Source organism: Muntiacus reevesi, chromosome 6, assembly GCF_963930625.1.
Source record: "Muntiacus reevesi chromosome 6, mMunRee1.1, whole genome shotgun sequence".
Lineage (NCBI taxonomy): Eukaryota > Metazoa > Chordata > Mammalia > Artiodactyla > Cervidae > Muntiacus > Muntiacus reevesi.
Genome location: NC_089254.1, coordinates 98,142,776 through 98,163,232, shown reverse-complemented (window position 1 = coordinate 98,163,232; position 20,457 = coordinate 98,142,776). Strand labels below are relative to the sequence as shown.

The window sequence follows — 20,457 nt, the reverse complement described above, 5'->3', positions numbered from 1 at the left end:
AGTCCACTGTGGTCCTTTTGATTTATGTAGTATCCTATGGATACTTAAATATTAATAAATATTAAAAAAAAAAAAAAAAAAAATAAGATGGCCCTAGACATCTGTCTGGAAGTCCTGGAGATATTTACACTGCCCAGGAATCTCTGTCACAAGTATGAGGCAAAATGCATCTTTTGAAGCAGAGACTTTCTGGATGGTTCCCATCGATGACTTGAGAAGCTTTCTGCGGTGGCCGACCGCATGGGTGCCTTCTCTCCAGAGCCTGGGCTTGTGGGTTCCCGGGACTTTCCTCTTCTCTCTGACCTCCCTCAGAGCCTCACGGGTCACACACGCTGCACCATAGACATGTGGTCAGTCTTTTTCACCTCACTGCTTCATGAAGGAACCTTAGGATATAAGCTGTCTGAAGATTAGAGGAATTGGAGCTTTTTTTTACTTAATTTAACTTGTCACAGGTCTGACTCATATTCCTCTTACATTCTTCCTATTTTAAGGCCGGCTTTCTGTGTGTCTGGTTCTTGAAGTCACTTTCCTTTTTTTTTTGCTGGCCTGTCCTTATTTTCTGCATATAGGAGGATCAACATTTCCTTCGATGCCATGGTTACGGGGAGAGCAGAGTCCCTTCTGTTTGATTCAGGGACTTCTCTCCTCATGCCCATTTTTCCAGCCATCCAGATGCCAAGCAGTCAGCACTGGACCCTGCCTGCCTTATTTTCCTCTTCTCTGCTCTCCTCTTGTGGGAGGAGAGCTCAGATTCCCTGCCCTGAGCTTGGGTTCTCATTCCTTGAAGCCCTTGTTGGAAGTTATTAGCCTTTGGAAGCTCCACAGTCTTGCGCACACCCCTCTCCCCCAGGATCGCCTCGCTGGGGGCTGCCTGTCCCTTCAGGAGTGTCTCCCAGTGACTCTCTCCACCTACCTCCTGCCAGTTGCACAATGCTTTGTTTTCAGCCTTGTCCTTGCTGCAGGGCCGCTGCACAATGCATTCACTGGTTTTGGTGTTTTGAGAGGTTCTCTGTTTCTTTGGATAGGACAGAGGAAGATTGTGGTACAAGGTTTTTAGAACTTAAGGATCAAGTGATGTTAAGATATGCATGATTTTTCGTCTCTCTTCACCACATCAGTGATTTTTGGTTTCATTACCACTGTCGCATTTCAAGCTTTCATTGACCACCATCATGGTTTCTGCTGCATCTGCGTGGCACTTGTACTGTTTACTTAATATTTTTCCTTAAAACCACTTTAAATGGAATTTGGTTTTTCAAATTTAATTTTGTCCTAAGCAGTGGTATCTGTTAAATCCTGTGTTTGCTGTGCTTACTACATATTTTAATATTTGTGAGAAAAGATATATTTATTGAGATAAAGAGGTGTTATCATCTAAAATGTTTATGTGTAAGATTGTCAGAAGGGTGATGGTGATTGCCGAAAGGATAATACAGACACAGGTAAAGGATACAGGTTTTGCTAATAGAAGTAAAGGATTGAAGAATTTAACCAAATGAGAATGGCTCTGTAAAGCGGAAGGCTCTGCAGAATTTGTCCCATTGGCAGGACAAGCTCACCTGGTCTTCAGTTCTCATACTGATGTCCTGTTGCCAATGACAGTGCCATCCAGGAACTGGATCCCACCAGGTTCGGCCATTCTCAGGGTGTTGACCGTGCTGGGGTCCTCTGGGTTCCTCTGTTCTAATGGTGCCCTGCCCGCCCAGCAGTGTGAGTAACTGTTTACAGCCTCAGCACATTCCTCAGCATTTATGGCAAGATTGGATGACTTGTAGCTCAGCTGCTCAGGCGGGCCATCTTTCTAGCAGACTTTAAGTCTGCTTGAAATCTATTCATTCAAGTATGCACAACGGTACACTTCGGTAGACCTTGAAGTAGATTAATAAAATGTAGCTAAAGGGTTTGTACACACCCACAGAAAGAAGGGATCCTTAAATGATGAAAAGTAGTTTATCTGTTTTGTCAAAATAGTATATATTCTTCAAATAAATGACATTTTCCCCTTCAGACATTTTTAATTCTAGTCACTGTTTTTGAAGTGTCAGTGCTACGCATCTCACATTCAACCATTTGTGAGCCCAAGTTTGCTTTAGTTGGAGAGATCTATTTTCAGAAATAGGAAATTTTCTGGAAATGTAATTTCAGAAAGAAAAGGAAAGTGCTAAGTCATTGGAGATTATCTGTAGGTGTATTCGTTGTGGAAGATCCCATCTCCTTTCCCTGATTCAAGGACTTGACCCCAGCAGTTACCTCCTTCCCCAGTATCATTTCCCCCCATTAGTGTGCAAATAAGGTTTAACTTCATTAAAAAAATTACTGATCTGACATTCATCCTTCAGTTGCAACCTCATTTCTTTTCTCCCTTTGTAGTAAAATTCACCAGAAGGATTGTCTGTATTTGCTGCCTCCAGTTGTGGTTTTCCTTCCCATCTCTATCTAGCTGAGGTCCATTCTCTCTGAACCTAGTCCAGGGGGACTTTCATCTTTGCTACGCCGTTGGAGCAGTTCTTTTCAAAGTTATGGATGAGTTTCACCTTACTTGGCTTCTAGAAGATCCCTATGCTTATAGTTCCCCTGCCTCATTCTTCCTTCCTTCTCCTCATACTCAGTCCTCATTGCAGTTCCTTCTTATCTCCCTGGTCTTTTGTCACTGGGTGCCGCAGGGTTCATTCCTCAGTAGTTCTCTTTTTTTGACATTTATCTGGTCTCACCACTTCAGCTTTCATCTGTGTGTGGGTGATCCCTCAATTTTTATCACCTTTGTAGACCTCTTCCCTGAGCTCTCATCTTAAATATGTAATTGCCAACTTAATATCTCTACTTGGATGAATAGTAAGCATCCGATCTTCTAGTGTGTCTAAAGTCAAACTCCAGATCTGGCTTCCCAGTCAGCCCCACTCTTCCCACAGTCCTGTTCATCTTAGTTAATGGCAGTTCCTTTGGGCCAGAATTTTTGAAGTCATCCTCGCTTCTTCTCTGGAGAAGGGAATGGCAACCCACTCCAGTATTCTTGCCTGGAGAATCTCATGGAGAGAGGAGACTGGCTACAGTCCATGGGGTCGCAGAGTCAGACTTGACTGAGCAACTAACACTTTCACGTTTCTTTTCCTGTAATCTGCGCTAAATTTTCAGCAGACTCCTGTTGGCTCACCTTCAGAATCTCACCTCTTCTCATCATTTCACTTCCCTGTCCTATATAAATTGAGATTATTGCAGTAACTGCCTAACTAGTTCTCCTCCTGCCAACACAGCAACCAGAGTAGTACTTTTAAAACGTCGGACCCTGTGACTCCTCTGCTGGAATCCCACTCAGAGCGGAAGCCTTCCTGTGGCCTGTAAGACCCAGCAGATTGTTCCCAACTGTCCGTCTGGCATCGTCCCCTGCCACTGCTCCTTCGGGCTGTACCAGCCTCATTTCTGTCTATCTCCTACCAGTAAAATGTAAGCCTCAAGAGTGTAGACACTTGGTTTGTTGATTTTATCATTGCTGTGTTTCCAGCGTCCTGAGAGTGCTTTGAATGAGTGAGTAGTTGAGCCATGGAAGGCATTTGGGTTCATTTTACAGGTGAGTTCATCGCTTGATGGAAGGAAAGCAGATAGTGTCAAGTGCCTGTTTTACTCGTGTACCATACTGGGGCATACAAACGAATGAACTAATACGGCTTGTACCTCCACCTGCAGAAATCCCTCTTCATTTTATTTCTGCCTCTTGCTGTCGCTGCATGATCTCATCTCTTCTGCCTTATCCTAGCTTTCTTTGTTTTCCTTCCTCATTCTCAGAGTAGCCCCCGCCCCTCCTTTCCTTAGTGTTACCCTCCCTGTAGCCATCCCCCCAGCCCCCAGCCCTCACCACAGATATGTAAGTATAGCACAACACTTTCCTTCTTCAGCAGGAAAAAAAAAAAATCTCTGGAAATTCCCTGGTCATCACCATGATGTCTTTTCTTCATTCAAAAATAGTTCCTGAAGTGCTACTTTCTCTGTGGAACTTCTCTTAAAATAGCTAAAATATTTTAATCCCTTTTGTCTAAAAGATGATTGCCCTCCTTTCGTCTGCTCCCCATCTCATTTCTTCTGCATCATGTCCTGTCTCACAAGGGATTCATGGTAGCAGGCCCAGAGCTGAGGCTGCTCTCAGAGGTGGGACAGAACAGATCTTTACAACCCATCAACTTTATATGTGTCTCTGGAACTGGTAGGAATGGTTATTTCTCCCTCTGGAGTGTTGCTGAGTTCCCATATGCACAAATTAGTTTTGAATTTTCTCATCAAGTTGGACAACTTAGTCCTTAATCTTTGTTCAGAAATTAAGTATTAAATATTACTTATTAATTGGCAACATTATTAATATTATTTACTTAGTGCGTACCTGTTTATGTATAATAACTTTATCATATGTATTTTTGTGTGTGTGTAGCATATGCCTTTATTTATTTTTAAAATTAACTATTTTAGTTGGAGGATAATTAGAATATTGTGATGGTTTTTGGCATACATTGACATGAATCAGCCATGTGTCCCCCCATCCTGAACCCCCTCCCACCTCGCTCCCCACCCCATCCCTCTGGGTTGTTCCAGAGCACCGGCTTTGAGTGCCCTGCTTCACGCGTGGAACTTGCACTGGTCATCTATTTTACATATGATAATGCACATGTTTCAATGCTGTTCCCTCAAATCATACCCCCCTTGCCTTCTCTGACATAGTCCTAAAGTCTGTTCTTTACATCTGTGCATCTTTTGCTGCCTCGCATATAGTATTGTGGTTAATGTCTTTCTAAATTCCATATATACATGTTAATTCTCTTTCTGACTGATTTCACTCTGTATAATAGGCTCCAGTTTCATCCACCTCATCAGAACTGACTCAAATGTGTTCCTTTTTATAGTTGAGTAATATTCCATTGTATATATGTACCACAACTTCTTTATCCATTCGTCTGCTGATGGGCATCTAGGTTGCTTCCATGTCCTGGCTATTGTAAACAGTGCTGCAGTGAACATTGGGGAGCACGTGTCTCTTTCAGATCTGGTTTCCTCGGTGTGTATGCCCTGGAGTGGGATTGCTGGGTCATATGGCAGTTCTATTACGTTTTTTAAGAAATCTGCCCACTGTTCTCCATAGTGGCTGTACCAGTTTGCATTCCCACCAACAGTGTAGGAGGGTTCCCTTTTCTCCACACCCATCATATGTATTTTATGTATATGCTTGTTCATTATTCATCACAGAGAGAATGAAGGAATAATGGACAGAAGGATGAAGAACACAGTGAATGTTAAGATGAGCATGTGTATATGTACAAAGAGTAAACAAATTCAGTATCGCTGCACATTAGTTTGGCTCGACTACAGTCCACCCAGGTAGCAGGCTGTCCTGAACCCCACGCATCTCCCCTGGCTTCTGAATTTCCATCTCTGTCTCTCCCAGAGTTTGAGAGATAGTGAAAGACCGGGAAGCCTGGTGTGCTGCAGTCCATGGGGTTGCAAAGAGTCAGACACAACTGAATGACATCATCATCTCTGTCTTTGTCTCCGTCCCTATGTCTGGAATACCTTCTTGTTGAAAACACTTGAGAATTGACCTGAGGGCTTTTTCTGGCTCCAGGTGCTCAGCAGCTTACCAGTTGAAGCAGGCTGAGAATTTTGGGCAGTTAGTGCCTCTGGATAGCCCTCAACCGTTGTTGATTGGGAGACAGTGGATAAATACCTTAGCTTCCTCTTCCATTGCTGGTACCATCTGAAGCCCCTTCTGCATGGATTCGTCTTCCAGGTGTCCCCAAAGGGGTAAATGCTCCTGAAGGTGCTCTCTGTGGCCTCCTCCCCTTCCCTGTCCCCCCTTTCCATTCGCTGGCCAGTGCTTCCAGAGATGACCTCCCCTATGAACACCCCACTCAGATTTGTGTGTCACGATCTGCTCCTGGGACACTCCAACCTCAATGGGTTGAAATTTGTTTATTGAAGAGTGATCAATCATAAGTAAATGGTTGAAAGATAACTGGATTCAAAAGTAGAGTTTGGATTCCACTTATTAATAGCATGGCAGTGTATTATATGCATTATATAATAATATACAATATTATGCCTGTATAATAAGAGTGTTTCATTTGCTTATGTCTGTGCAGATATTTTGGGACTACGACTACCAAAGTAAAATGTGAAAGTTGCTTGCTTACTTCACTGAATAATTTTCTGTTCCCACTACCTTAGAAAGATGCCTTGACTTGGAGTTTCTGTGTGATATGATTTTAATTTGAAACTTTTAATTTATTTCTCCTTTTATTCCTTTTGAATCCCTACTTTTTAAAATGCTAGAAACATTTCATAGTAATAGGTAACCTTTAACCTGGGAACAACTGCAATGAAGTGTTAACATTTTACAGATTAAGTAGCATATAAAAAACTAGCAATGGCATTGCCATCTTTGGGAAATGTTACAGACTACTTAAACAAGATTTCCCCCAAGGTTCTACTTGTGAAATGTGGCTGAGTATCCTCAGAAAAGTTACCCAGGAGTTAAAATTCTTTCTGTGTCAACTATTTTTAGAAGGATTTTAGTAATATGCTATGCTCTTCTTGATAGAATACTGTACCACTTAATTTTAGTGTCTTACCATCATGGACCTAAGTTACTCTTTGTGCTCTGTGAGCTCCTGGCATGTGTTGTTCAGTTAGTGCACTATATTGCCGCAGGTCAGACGGGCATTTATTTAACAGTGTTCATCTCCTTCCTTGATATCTGTTTTTCCTGCTATCTCTTATCTTCTTTTAACTGGTTCCTGTTGCTGCTTCTGATTTTGTTTTCTTACCTAGAGAAAAACGTCAAGATTTTGATGTGGAATTCAGTAAGAGGTCTTCTTAAATTGCCCATTCTCATTCTGATACATTGGTGACAGCTGGATGGGCCTAGCCAGGAATGGATTCAAGCAATGCAGAAGGAACTTTGCAGATATCACCTAAACAGACTTGGCAGGCAGGGTTATCATTTTGAGGTCAGAGAGCTCACGATGCTAGATGGTAGCTTTGAATTCCTAACCCTAGGAAAGAAGCTCTGTGGAGAAGGGTGGTCCTGGCTTATAGGTAATTTTGCCCAGAAGAAAATCAGACGCCTGGCATAGCAATATGGTGTATCTTGATTCTTCTTGTGTATTTTGATAAAATTGTCAGCTCTTTAAGGTATAGCTTTTAGGCTTGAGCCTAGGAAGTGCCCTATCAATATTTGTTAATTACATCGTGATGGGGTCACAAAGAGTCTGACACAACTGAGCGACTGAGCACACACACAATTATATTGTGATAAGGGAAGTATGAGACAGACATTTCGATAAGTTTCTTTTAAGGTGAAAAGGATAGTTTTAGGGACTTTCCTGGCTGTCCAGTGGTTTAGACTCCCAGTTTCCACTGCAGGGGTCATGGGTTCCAGGGGATTCTCCAGGCAAGAATACTGGAGTGGGTTGCCAGGCCCTCCTCCAGGGGATCTTCCCAACCTAGGGATCGAACCCAGGTCCTCCCGCATTACGGGCAGATTCTTTACCCTCTGAGCCACTACGGAAGCCCTGGATCCCCAGTGCAAAAAGAGAGAGAGACAGAGTTTTCAAAAGTTTTAGTGTGTTATTAGTTATTGACTTTTCTTGCTCATATGTTTTCCGATACTGTATGCTGTGATTGGTAATGCTGTTGCTAATTTGGTATCCTGTGTTAAAGGAGTGGTTTTACTAAACATTTAATATACCAGTACTTTGTACCAATTGTAAAAATTATAAATTTAAAAAATTGTAAATTTAAACTATGACAATTGTAATTATAAAACATTAAGTTTGTAGTAAATATTTACAGTTGGTGAGTCTGAACATTAACTTCTATAACATATTCCTAAGGTGGGAAATAATAGCACCATCTTGATCCTCATCTGGGAAATGCAATGTGCACATCAACTGGTTGAGTTCTCCAAGGCATTTTGCTGGTAAATAAAGTGATTTGATCTCAGCCCAGCACCTCCCTAGTCTTATTTGACTGTGGAATCTTTATGTGTGTAACCTTAACTTCTGTGGGACAGTTTCAGAAATACTGTTTTAGAGAATGCTGTATAGGCAGTCCGTACTTTGTGTGGTTCTGATTTGCACAGATTTCAGTCACCATGCAAAGGAAAACTGTTTCTCTGGTTATAGCACTTCTAACACCAAATGTGTGGGTTTTCTACACTCAGTTTTCTGTAGACACCAACTGGGTGTCCTACAATTTAATTCAACTCTGATAGTGATTACCTTGAGTTGGAGTAGACCTCACAGGTTAACTGTGAAATGTTCCATATTTTGGGGTCTTCCCTGGTGCAATGCAGGAGACACGGGTTTGATCGTTGGGTCGGTAAGATGCCATCCGAGAAGGAGATGGCAACCCACTCTGTTATTCTTGCCTGGACAATGCGATGGACAGAGCAGCATGGTAAGCTACAGTCCATGGGGTTGCAGAGAGTCGGACATGACTTAGCGACCATACAACATCACCACCACAGGTTAAGGGCTCAGTCCAACTAATCTGTCCCCCCTACTTCAGACAGCAATCACAAATAGTGAATTCATGGGTTATATCCATTTCTGACTTGGCTGCAAATGGGGTTTCCATGACTCCCTGTTTAGGTTTGATAATTTGCTCTGATGGCTCACAGAACCCAGGGAAGCACTTTCCTTTGCACTATCCTTTATATAATTATAAAAGATATTATAAAGGTTATAAATGAATAACCAGGTGAAGAGGTACATAGGGCAAGGTCCTAAGGGTCCCACATACTTCCGTCCCTTTGTAGTTGGGGATATGCCACTCTTCTGGCCCCTGAATGCATTCACCAACCCCGAAGCACTCCAAACCCTTTGGGTAGGGTTTTTATAGAAGCTTCACTTCGTAGACATGATAGATTAAATCATTGGCCATTGGCGATTTTTTTTTTTTTTAAATTTCCAACTTCTCTCCCTTCCTTGAAGGTTGGACATGGGCTGAAAGCTCTAAATCTCTAATCACACAGTTGGTTCTGGGGGCAACTTGACCATCGTGAAGCTATCCATGGGCCTGTCCAGAGTCACTGTATTACCATAAACTCAAGTGTGTTGAGAGGGGCTTGTTATGAATAACAAAGATGCTCCTCTGTCACTCAGGAACTTTACAAAGGTTTTAGGTACTGTTGTGCGAGGAACCAGGAAGGAAGACCAAATATATATTTCTCCTTACATCACTGTATCACCATGGTTAATTAAGTACCAGTCCCTGAATAACACGATTCAAATTTTGGCCGCCATGATATATTAACTGTGCAAATAAAGTACAGAGTTTGCTGCTAGCTCCTCAGTTTGCAGGTCAGCAAGTCAGTATGTCAGTGACAGCTGAGCATCGATCCTTCAGCTCACACACAGACAGGAAAGGATGCTGTCCTGCTTTCCCACCGATAAACCCATCTTATCATGCAACGCTGGGTGATCAAAAGAGGGAAGTGGTCAATAAAGACGAAAGTCCAGCAAAGAACAAAAAGTGATGTTTCTGGAAGTGAAATTTAAATTGAGCATACATGAAATAGTAAAATGAGTAACTGATGGTGAGAGTGTTGACACTGCTGCCATTTGAGAGACTTAGTGAAGGTACACTTAACAGCATCATATTTTAAATTACAGTGTACTAAATAAATGTTTTACTGATTTTTCATTTCTCTATACATTACAATTAACAGTAAGAGAGTTTTAAATGTTTCCACAAACATTTTTGAAGCTCAGGGGACAGTTGTGATTTTCCCAATGATTACTAAGATAGCTTTGTGTGGTTTCAACTTGTGTAAGTGTTTTTATGGTCCCACACTACCATGCAAAGCAAGGACTGCCTGGATTTTTCTTGTATTTGCCAGTCATCTATCATCTGACCTCTAGTGGAAATAAAGAAAAATTACAAAATGAACTATGAGGAACTTACACATTTTCTTTAGAATGGATCTAATAGGTAAAAATCCCTGCATATTATATACTTTACACTTTGCCCTTACGGTGTGTTTTGAAATAGTATGGTGCACTGTTTGCTGCTGACTTTTCTGGACAATTAGCACTACCCATTTTGCTTTTGTTGAGTACTTCTGATTTGTAATTTTGTTGAAGTTTTTTTGAAATCTTGCTGTAGGGATATTTGTTAAGGATTATGTCAAGGTTTCTATGATCCAAACCTCTACTCTAGCTCATCCTTCATTGAGAATGAAAAAGCCTGCTAAGGGTGTTGAGTAGACCTCCCAGAAACTTTAGTTTCTATTCCAACAGGAAGTTCTCTAAGACGAATCCTTTCTCTTGGCTGGGCTCGGCATGTAGTCTCTTCCCTTAGGTTTGGGCACTGAAGACTGTTTACAAGAGGAGAAAGGTTGCTAGGGCACTAGAGCTGCTTGACTTGATTCTTGTCCTTTGTAGCTGACTCATCCCTGAAGTGTCCTCAATATAAAAGTTTATGACTTGCTGTTGTATTTTATCCCAGGGTGTGATTTCTTAGCCCTGTATACATTAAATCTTCTGTAGATGTCATTAGACCCTAGAACATATAGCTTTCCTTCCCATACTCACAGTGGACAATAGAACTGTGAGCTGGGCTATTGGTTCATCTTTTAAAAGTCTGTTTCAACCTATAATCTTTTTAATCTATGTATTCTTCTAGTAGATAACCCCACTTGGAAAATTAAGATAGGGACACTTAGAAGCTACAAGAAAGGAGAACAGAGTAAATGGACATAATATATAAATCTGTAAAGAACAGAGATCCTTTTTTGCACCATAGGGTTATAAATACCTATGACTAAATTTGAACATTGAGTAATACTACATTATTTTTCATTAACAAAAGTATGGACATTTCAAAATAAGATCTTGAAAGAAAAAGTCATCCGTTATTAATTTTTCCCCTGTCACATCCATTTTCTACCCCTTTCTATCTGCAAAATTCACATTTAATTTGAGTATGGTAGAATATTGGCCAGGATAGTAGCCCAAACTAATGCCTCTCTAATGTGCTTGGAATTTCTGCTTTCTGTCAATCAGTAAATATTCTTTGAGCACCTGCTGTATAGTCAGCTTTAGGTAGATCAGAGAATAGGAAATTCTAAGTTATTAGTGGTGGAGAAGGCAATGGCAACCCTCTGTAGTTCTCTTGCCTGGAGAATCCGATCATGGACGGAGGAGCCTGGTAGGCTGCCCTCCATGGGGTCACTGGGAGTTGGACACGACTGAGTGATTTCACTTTCATTTTTCACTTTCATGCATTGTAGAAGGAAATGGCAACCCACTCCAGTGTTCTTGCCTGGAGAATCCCAGGGACGGGGGAGCCTGGTGGGCTTCCGTCTATGGGGTCGCACAGAGTCGGACACGACTGAAGCGACTTAGTAGCAGCAGCAGTCAAGTGAAGTGAAGTGAAAGTTGCTCAGTCGTGTCCGACTCTTTGCGACCCCAATTCTCCAGGCCAGAATACTGAAGTGGGTAGCCTTTCCCTTCTCCACGGTTTCTTCCCAATCCAGGGATCGAAACCAGGTCTCCCACATTGCAGGTGAATTCTTTACCAGTTGAGCCACAAGGGAAGCAACTATTCAGTCGCTCAGTCGTGTCCGACTCTCTGTGACCCCATGAACCGCAGCACGCCAGGCCTCCCTGTCCATCACAAACTCCCAGAGTCCACCCAAACCCATGTCCATTGAGTCGGTGATGCCATCCAACCGTCTCATCCTCTGTCGTCCCCTTCTCCTCCTGCCCTCAGTCTTTCCCAGCATCAGGATCTTTTCAAATGAGTCAGCTCTTCGAATCAGGTGGCCAAAGTATTGGAGTTTCAGCTTCAACATCAGTCCTACCATTAAACACCCAGGACTGATCTCCTTTAGGATGAACTGGTTGGATCTCATTACTCATATCTTTAAGAAATATGAAGTCTAATTGGAGTAACAAAGTTTTCACAGGAAACAGCTGTGAATAAGGCATTGCCCTAGCCTTTCTGCTAGGGCTTTAGATCAATAGTTTCCTAACCGCCATTTCTCTACTGAGCAAAAGAATTGCCTGGGTAGCTTGTTAAAAATGAAGATTATTAGGTACCACCCATTAACTTTTCCCTGTAGATCTAAGGTGGGGCTCAAGAATGTATTTTTTTCTTTTAAGAAAAACATCTCTTTTCACTGAAGATCCTGGTGTCACCATGACTGCCATCCCTCCTGGTGTTACCTGTACTGTAAGAACAAGCTCTATTCAAAGTCTGGCTTCTGATCGAGGTGTATCCCTGATGCCAAGATCCGCATCTTTGACCTGGGGCAGAAGAAGCCAAAAGAAGCTGAGTTCCCACCCTGTGGCCGCACAGTGTCAGATGCGTAGGAGCCACGCTCCTTTGAAGCCCTGGAGGCTGCCTGTATTTGAGCCAACAAGTGCCCGTATTTGTACATGGTGAAAAGCGGTGGCAAAGATGGCTTTCACATCCATGTGGCTCCACGCCTTCCACGTTATCCACACGAACAAGAGGCTATGCTGCGCTGGAGCTAATGGGCTCCAGACAGGTGTGCACAGCGGCCAGGGGCGACATCGGCCAGGGGCGACATCGGCCAAGTCACGGTGTCCATCCGCGCCAAGCTGCGGAGCAAGGAGCATGTGATTAAGGCCCTCTCTAGGGCCAAGTTCAAGTTCCCTGGCTGCCAGAAGATCCACATCTCCAAGAAGTGGAGGTTTACTAAGTTTGATGCTGATGAATTTGAAAACTTGATAGAAAAGCGGCCCATCCAGGGTGGCTGTGGAGTCAATTATATCCCTGCTCATGTTCCCCTGGAAAGATGGTGGGCCCCGCGCTCATGAGAGCCTGGCACTGTCCTCTCCTTACGCATGCCCACCAATATATTCTACTTTCCTATCAAAGCAAAACAAAAACAATAATTTAAAAAAACCACAGTAGAAAGTTGTATGGTGAAAGCAATTGTCCTTCCCTTCCGTTCTGTATCCATTCAGTTTTCTTTCTCTTACACGTTATTTTTTTTGCAGATGGTTCCACACATTATACTCTGCATTTGCAGGCATGCAGGCATGGGTGGGTGGGGGCATACTCTTTGGCACCTGGCTTTTGTTGCTTTCCAGCATGTCCTGCAGATCTTTCCATATCCTTTCTTGCAGATCTGCCTCATTCTTTTGAAAGGCTGCCTCACACAGCCTGTAAAAGCTCCACAGGAGGTTCTAATGCATAGCTAGGCTTGGAGCCCACAGATAGACTAGTGTTAAATGGGTTTAGAAAAAGTTTTCTTAGATGTTAACTCCCTAAGTCTCGTGGTTTCTCAGCAAGGAACTGAACTCCGCAAACATTTCTTGTACTTCTAAATTCAAATTGCTTTAGGACAGATTTTTGTATGTTTTTTTTTTACTTTAGTTATTGGGATGTGAGAGTTGGACTGTGAAGAAAGCTGAGTGCCAAAGAATTGATGCTTTGAACTGTGGTGTTGGAGAAGACTCTTTAGAGTCCCTTGGACTGCAAGGAGATTAAAGCAGTCAATCCTAAAGGAAATCAGTCCTGAATGTTCATTGGAAGGACTGATGCTGAAGCTGAAACTCCAATACTCTGGCCACCTGATGCGAAGAACTGACTCATTTGAAAAGACCCTGATGCTGGGAAGGATTGAAGGTGGGAGGAGAAGGGGATGACAGAGGATGAGATGGTTGGATGGCATCACTGACTCAACGGACATGAGTTTGAGTAAACTCTGAAAGTTGGTGATGGACAGGGAGGCCTGGTGTGCTGCAGTCCATGGGGTTGCAAAGAGTTGGACACAACTGAGCAACTGAACTGAACTGAGAAATCATCAGTCAAAAATACACAAATGCATTTATGAAGTCAAGATTTTTTTTAATCCTATAGCTGCAGATGTGGAGTTTAAATTTCTCATTAAATTAATTATTAAAACATATATGAAGGCAGTAATGTATATACTGATGGCATAGTCCTTAATTCTTTCCATTATTAACTTAAGGACATTTATAAGCAAACCTTTATATAATTGTTTCTATTTATCCTTTATCATCATGACAAGTTTTTTCTTCCCCGAGATGATTTACAAAGTTCTTACTTAATTCTCAAATAATATTCATTTTGGGATGGCATTTATTTGCCCTTTCACTGGTTATAAATAGAAGTATAGTCTATCTCTGTGAAATAGCAAATCTGCTGGGCACTGTTTGCATTATAGCTTTCCTTAGTCACTGTGGACACACCCCACACATAGCCGGACAAGCCAAAGTAGATTGCTAAAGAGTAGAACAGCATAGTAAGTCCCATAAATACAGGTTCCATTTCAAGAGCGGGTTCGTAAGTACAGTTTGTTTGCAAGTCCAATAAAGTTAGCCTTGGTACCCAGCTAACACAGTTGGTTACACAGCACTGTACTATAATATGTTTATAATACTTTTCACACAAATAGTACATAAAAACTAAACACAAAAAATAAACAATTTTAATCTTACAGTACCTTGAAAAGTATAATAGTACTTTTCTTTCTGATAGCTCAGTTGGTAAAGAATCCGCCTGCAAAGCAGGAGACCCTGTTAAGATTCCTGGGTTGGAAAAATCCGCTGGAGACGATATAGGCTACCACTCCAGTATTCTTGGGCTTCCCTTGTGGCTCATCTGGTAAAGAATGCACCCGCAATGCGGGAGACGTAGGTTCTATCCCTGGGTTGGGAAGATACCTTGGAGGAGGGATCCTCTAGATCTGTCCACTCTAGCATTCTGTCCTGGAGAATTCCATGGACTGTATAGTCCATCAGATCACAAACAGTCAGACACAACTAAGCCACTTTCACAAAGATCCTTTAAACTATTTACCATTTATATCGCCTCCTCCATGTACTCAGGTGTCAGGCAGTGACAAGCAGAACAAGCATGTTTTTCTGTGTTCTCGAGGTAAATAGTGTAATGTCAATTATATTTGATGTGTCTATTTCACACATTCATCCTGGAACAAATTTTATTAGAAGCATACCAACAGGATTTTCAGCTTTTTGAAGGGTGTTTTGTATCAATGAGCTCATCTCTTGGTTCTTCAGTCCCTCTTATTTTTCTGTCATATTCTTTGTTCAATTCCTTTAAAAAAATTTTATTTATTTATTTATTTGACTGCACCAGGTCTTAATTGCAGCACATGGGATCTAGTTCCCTGACCAGGGATCAAACCCCAGCCCACTGCATCGGGAGCATGAAGTTTTAGCCACTGGACCACCAAGAAATCCCCGTTCAATTCCTTTTTATATTGTCTTCCTCCCTCACCCTTGGTAACCTGAATGTTCTGAGTCAGCTGGTTGAAAATAACTCAGGAAGCCGTTAGGACAGTTGGAAGGATGAGCCAACTGTTAGAGGTAGGAAAAGTGTCACATTTTTTCTGAGATTATTATGAACTGAAAGAATTTGGTTCAGTATGCTCTTCATTCAAAATCCTTGTTAAATATAGTTAAGCACATAATATGCCAGTAAATAGCTTTGATGTGTCAAAAATAAAGTCTTCAATGTCATGCTCGACGTGTAAGGAAAAGCACTTAATTTTATGAACACAGTTTAATGTCAGCAAGAGAATAACGGACGTTGGGTTTTTCTGAACCAAAGATTTAATTAAAAATTATCAGTTTGATTTTCAGTGAAAATATTTCATACATGCAAATTACAAATTTTTGCTTTAGCTGATACCTGATAATAAAGTATCTTAGGGTTAAAACACTGCATGAAGCATAATTTAGATGTGAAAATGGCTTTTGGCATTCTAGTGTAGTTTTAGCAGGAATGTCAACCTATTAAGCCAATATCAATAAACAAAGTAAGGTTTTTGGACCTTCAAAACAATTGTTCTACAGTTTCGTTCTCAACATTCTATGTTTATTAACTTAATTAATTTGCTTAACTTTGAGGGAGATACTGTCATCTCCATCCTTACAGTGAGACAAAGAACAGACAAAGTTACCCGAAGTCATACGTAGGTAGTAGTCCAGGATTTTAACATAGGTAGATTGACTCCAGAGAACTCAACCATCAAAAAGTAATTAAAAATTGAAAAAGAATTATCTTCTTTTTCCCTTTAAGAATGGCCATTTGAGTGTCTAACGTGTACTCTGAAGAGACATCACTGAAGGAAAAAATATTAAGCCTAATCATAAGGCCAAGTTTCCTGTGTGGGCTCAGACCTCATAGGTAATAAGCCCAGACCTGTATGAGCCGTGATTAGTACCTAATAGAAGCATAATAATGTTAATGGTTACTATTTATTAATGTATTTACTGTACCATTGCTTATTATATGCTAAGCCATATGCATTACATATTTACTTGCATTGTCCTGTTTAGTCCTAGGGGAACTCCTACTCAGAGGAATTAAAAAAGTTGCTCAAAGTCAAAACTACTGGAGCTAGAAATCAAATCAGTTTTCCTGACTCCAAAATCTGTGCATCCCACTCAAGCCAGTTGACCCCTCTTTTTCTGGTGGCTTGAAACTGGTCTGAGTAGTCCTTGCCTGGACGATAGCTGCCCCAAGGCCTCAGCTGAGTCCAGAGTTACATGAAAGGAAATACGAAGAGCCGCTTATAAACATCCCTCTCTATTCCTGCAGTTACTTCATCTCAAAGGCCACTCCCTAGCCCCTTTGGTGAGATTACTGTGAGGTTTTGGGGCTTGCACAATGGATGACTCAGTCCTTTATGGAGAAGTTGTAAAAATTACTTTTGGGTAGAAAGGTGAACTTTTGAAACACAGGTGAAAACTTGCAGTGAAGCAAAATTGTAAGTTAATGAATTTCATTACTGCATCCTTCTACCATCTAAGGAAAGATGAGAAATCTACTAATTCATACATTGAAAGATCGTTTCCCCCCCCCCGCCCCCCTTTTTTTTTTTTTTTACAGATTGTGTTGCCTTTAGTTCCTATACTAAGTTCTTCAGAAATTCAAGCTGGACATTTTTTAAACTTGCATGTAACTTTGCCACAATGGATCGATTTTCAAATAAGTTTTCAGCACAGTTAATAATCATAAAAAATTTACTGGGATCATGATGTTGAGAGGTCACTATAAGTGATCCTGGGAGAAGTCTGAGCTCAAGTCAGGAAGTAAGGTATGTAAAACAGCTCAGTATTAGACATCCACAAGTGGAGATGTGTGTGAATAAAGTGTTGCAGAACTTTCTGTGGGGTGATCCAGTGAAGTTTCACCAAGGAGAGTCTGTAAGATTGCTTGGTGAGGAATGGGGAGAGGATTTGAAGCAAGAGGAATATCTAATGAAGTCTGCTGGCAGGAAGATCTTTAAAAATTTGGCCTCCAACTCTTCTGACACTGAGAGGAGGGAATATAAATGGGAGCATTATCCAAGAGGAAAAAAAAAGAATGTTTGGCAGATCCCAGGGAATCCTGGTTAGTCATTAATTAAATTCTGTTCTTGTCAAGTGTCACACACACACAAAAAAAAGCTAGCTAAGCAACAATTTCAGAAGGTTAAGACAATAGAAAGTGCTAAAGTTGTCACTGCCCCACTTACCAAAGGCACTGAGGCTGTTCTGGAGATGGAAGCTAGTCAGCAAAGGTCAGATTGTCATCCCACAGGAAGGCACCCCCTCCACACACACACTCACAACAGTCTAAGAAACACTGAGCATTTTGCCATTAGGAGAAAACGGAGCGACTGGTATGTGAAGGAAGGTTTTGTGAGAGACTGAAGGAGATTTGAAAGTTATTCTTAGAAAGTTTGCTTTCGGAGCTCTGCATCTTGTGTGTCCTACTGCATTTGCTCTTAACATATCTGTTAAAGCTGTAGGGACCTAGAAAAGTGAAAGTGTTAGTCAGTCATGTCTGACTTCTTTGCGACCCCATGGACTGTATGTAGCCTGCCAGGCTCCTCTGTCCATGGATTTTTCCAGGCAAGAATACTGGTGTGGGTAGCCATTCCTTTCTTCAGGGATCTTCCTGACCCAGGAATCGAATCCCGGTCTTTACTGTCTGAGCCATCAGGGAAACCGTAGTGACTGTAGAATTTTTTTAATGGGGGCTGAGGAGTGGGAGAAGTTATCCTTCCTTCTGAGAGAGGAAACTGAAACGTATGTAGTTCCTTTTAGATCTACTTAAAGATCTGAAATAACTTTCTTGGTTTAGGGATATTTAATTTTTATGTTTAATTTGATTTTTTAAAAGAATTTATTAATTTATTTGGGAAGTTCCGAGACTACTTTCGTGTTACTTGCTTAGGAGTTTTATAAGAATCCTTTAGTAAGTATTAGTAATATAGATTTAGTAAGTATCCTTGTCTTAATTTTCTAAGGAATTTTGTTTGCATTTTAGTCAGAAATAAATGTTTTATCAAATACTTGTCCTGCTTCTTTTTAAACGGTCATGTGGGTTTTTCTTTTAATCTGTTTAATGTGGCAAATTTCACAGATTAAATTTTTTTTAGTGTTAAAACCACCAACCACCTTGCATTCCTGAGATAAACCAAACTTGTTATTTCCAAATGAGAGTGGCTTATAGTTTTTCTTTCTTGTATCATCTTTTCTAAGTTTTAATATCAAGGTCGTGTTATCATAAAATGAGTTAGAAAGTAAGTCCTTTTTTTCTACTTGCTTGTGCAAATTTTTAATATTGGAATTATTTATTCCCTTAATACTTAATAGAACTTTCTTGTGAACCCATCTGGGCCTGGGAATTTTTTGAGGGGGGCATAACTTTTTAATGTTATAAGTAACAATTTTAGGACTATGCAAATATTTTTTCTTTGTGACCCAGGTTTGCCTGTCTTATATTTTCTAATCCTTTAGCATAAAATCATTCATAATACCCTTTTTTACATTTAGTATCTATAGAATCTATAGTTTTCTCCCTCTTTTTATTCTTACCATTGGTTATTTATGTTTTATCTTATTTTTCATAAGCTTGCCAGAGGTTTGACAATTTTATAAGTCTTTCCAAAGAATCAATTTTTGGCCACACTGCTCTATTGTATGTTTGTTTTCTGTGTCATCAATTCTGCTCTTTTAGTTTTCCTTCTGTCTGTGTGTTAAAGGTTTATTTTGCTATTCTTTTTGTTACTATTTGAGGTAGATTTTATTACTTCATTAATTTTAACCCCTTTTCCCTGTAATGCATATATTTAAGGTTATGTATTTCTGTTTACAAGTTCTGCATTTGGCAAATTTTGTTATGTATCATTTTCATTACTGTTCAGCTCAAAATAATTTTTAGAGTTTCGTTATGATTTTATCTTTTTACTTGGCTTATTTATAATATTATTTCTTAACTTCTAAATACATGAAGATTTTCTAGTTACCTTTTTTGTCATTGCTTTCTCTCTTAACTGAACTGTGGCCAGAGAATTTCTGATTTCACACCTGCAAAACTGACTGTGGCCCAGTGTGTGGTTGCTTGTTAAGAATGGTTCATGTGTGCTTGAGAGGAAGGGTGTGTTCTATGGATGTTGGGTGTAGGGTTCTATAAATGTTCATTAGGTCATGTTTTTTTTGATTCTGCAGTTCAAACCTTGTATGTTTCATAGATTGTGATTTGCCTACATATTCTATCGGAGGTGTTGCTCTACTTTTCTTGGCTTTTCCATTTTTCTTGCATCTCAGACCTGTCTGTGACCGTCTTCCTTCTGCCAGAAGTGCATCCATTGGCATTTTCTTTGCTGTGGGTTGGCTGGGGGTAAACTCTGTTTTGGTTGTACAGCTTCTTTCTTTCCCCCTCCTTCTTGAAACACATTTTAACTAAATATTGAATGTTCAGTTAATAGATATTTTAGGTTAGCAGATCGTTTCTTTAAGCACATGTGAGGTATTCTAACGTGTTCCAGTTTTCATGATTTCTTTGAGAAGTCTCTCATCCTTGCATGTAATCTGTGCTTTTTTCTTCTTATGGCTTTGAAATTTGCCAAATTTTGTTTTGTACAGATTTACTGTGATGTGAATTGACTTTTTATTCATCCTGCTTGGGATATGTTGGGTTTCTTAAATCTGGAGATCAGTGTCTTTCATTATTTCTGCAAATTTGTAGCTGTTAGCTCATGGTATTGCTTCTGCCCCTGTTCTCTCTACTTTACCTTCTGAGGCTCTGGTTAAATGTATGTTACATTTTCATTCTCTCCTTCATGGTTCTCACGCTCTTGTTTGTATTTCCTGTCCTCTTATTCTCTTTGCTGCCTTCTGAGTAATGTGACCACCATCCACTTCACTGATTTCCTCTTCCACTGTAACACCTATCAGCTGATACCCCCAAATTCTGTGTTAGTGCTGCTTTGGCTCTTTTTCAGGTACTAGTTGTGATTGTGTTTTTGTTCTGACACCTTTGGGGAATACAATCGTATAAAACTTTACCCTAATAAATTACTTAGAAAGTAAGCAAAGCTGCTGTGGTCTTTGATTGATGAACTACTCCTGTGTTCAAGATGTCACTATATAGTTTTTCAAGTTCCTAGTTCCCTCA

The 20,457-nt window shown here is 40.6% G+C and overlaps 1 protein-coding gene and 1 pseudogene across 1 annotated transcript in view; both read left to right on the top strand.

The window, feature by feature from the left end:
* The window catches only part of KDM7A (lysine demethylase 7A), a 71,454-nt gene that overhangs the window by 13,504 nt on the left and 37,493 nt on the right, over positions 1-20,457 (top strand). The gene's annotated exons all lie outside the window — the stretch shown is intronic.
* Positions 1,599-12,830, top strand: LOC136171055 (large ribosomal subunit protein uL16-like; annotated as a pseudogene).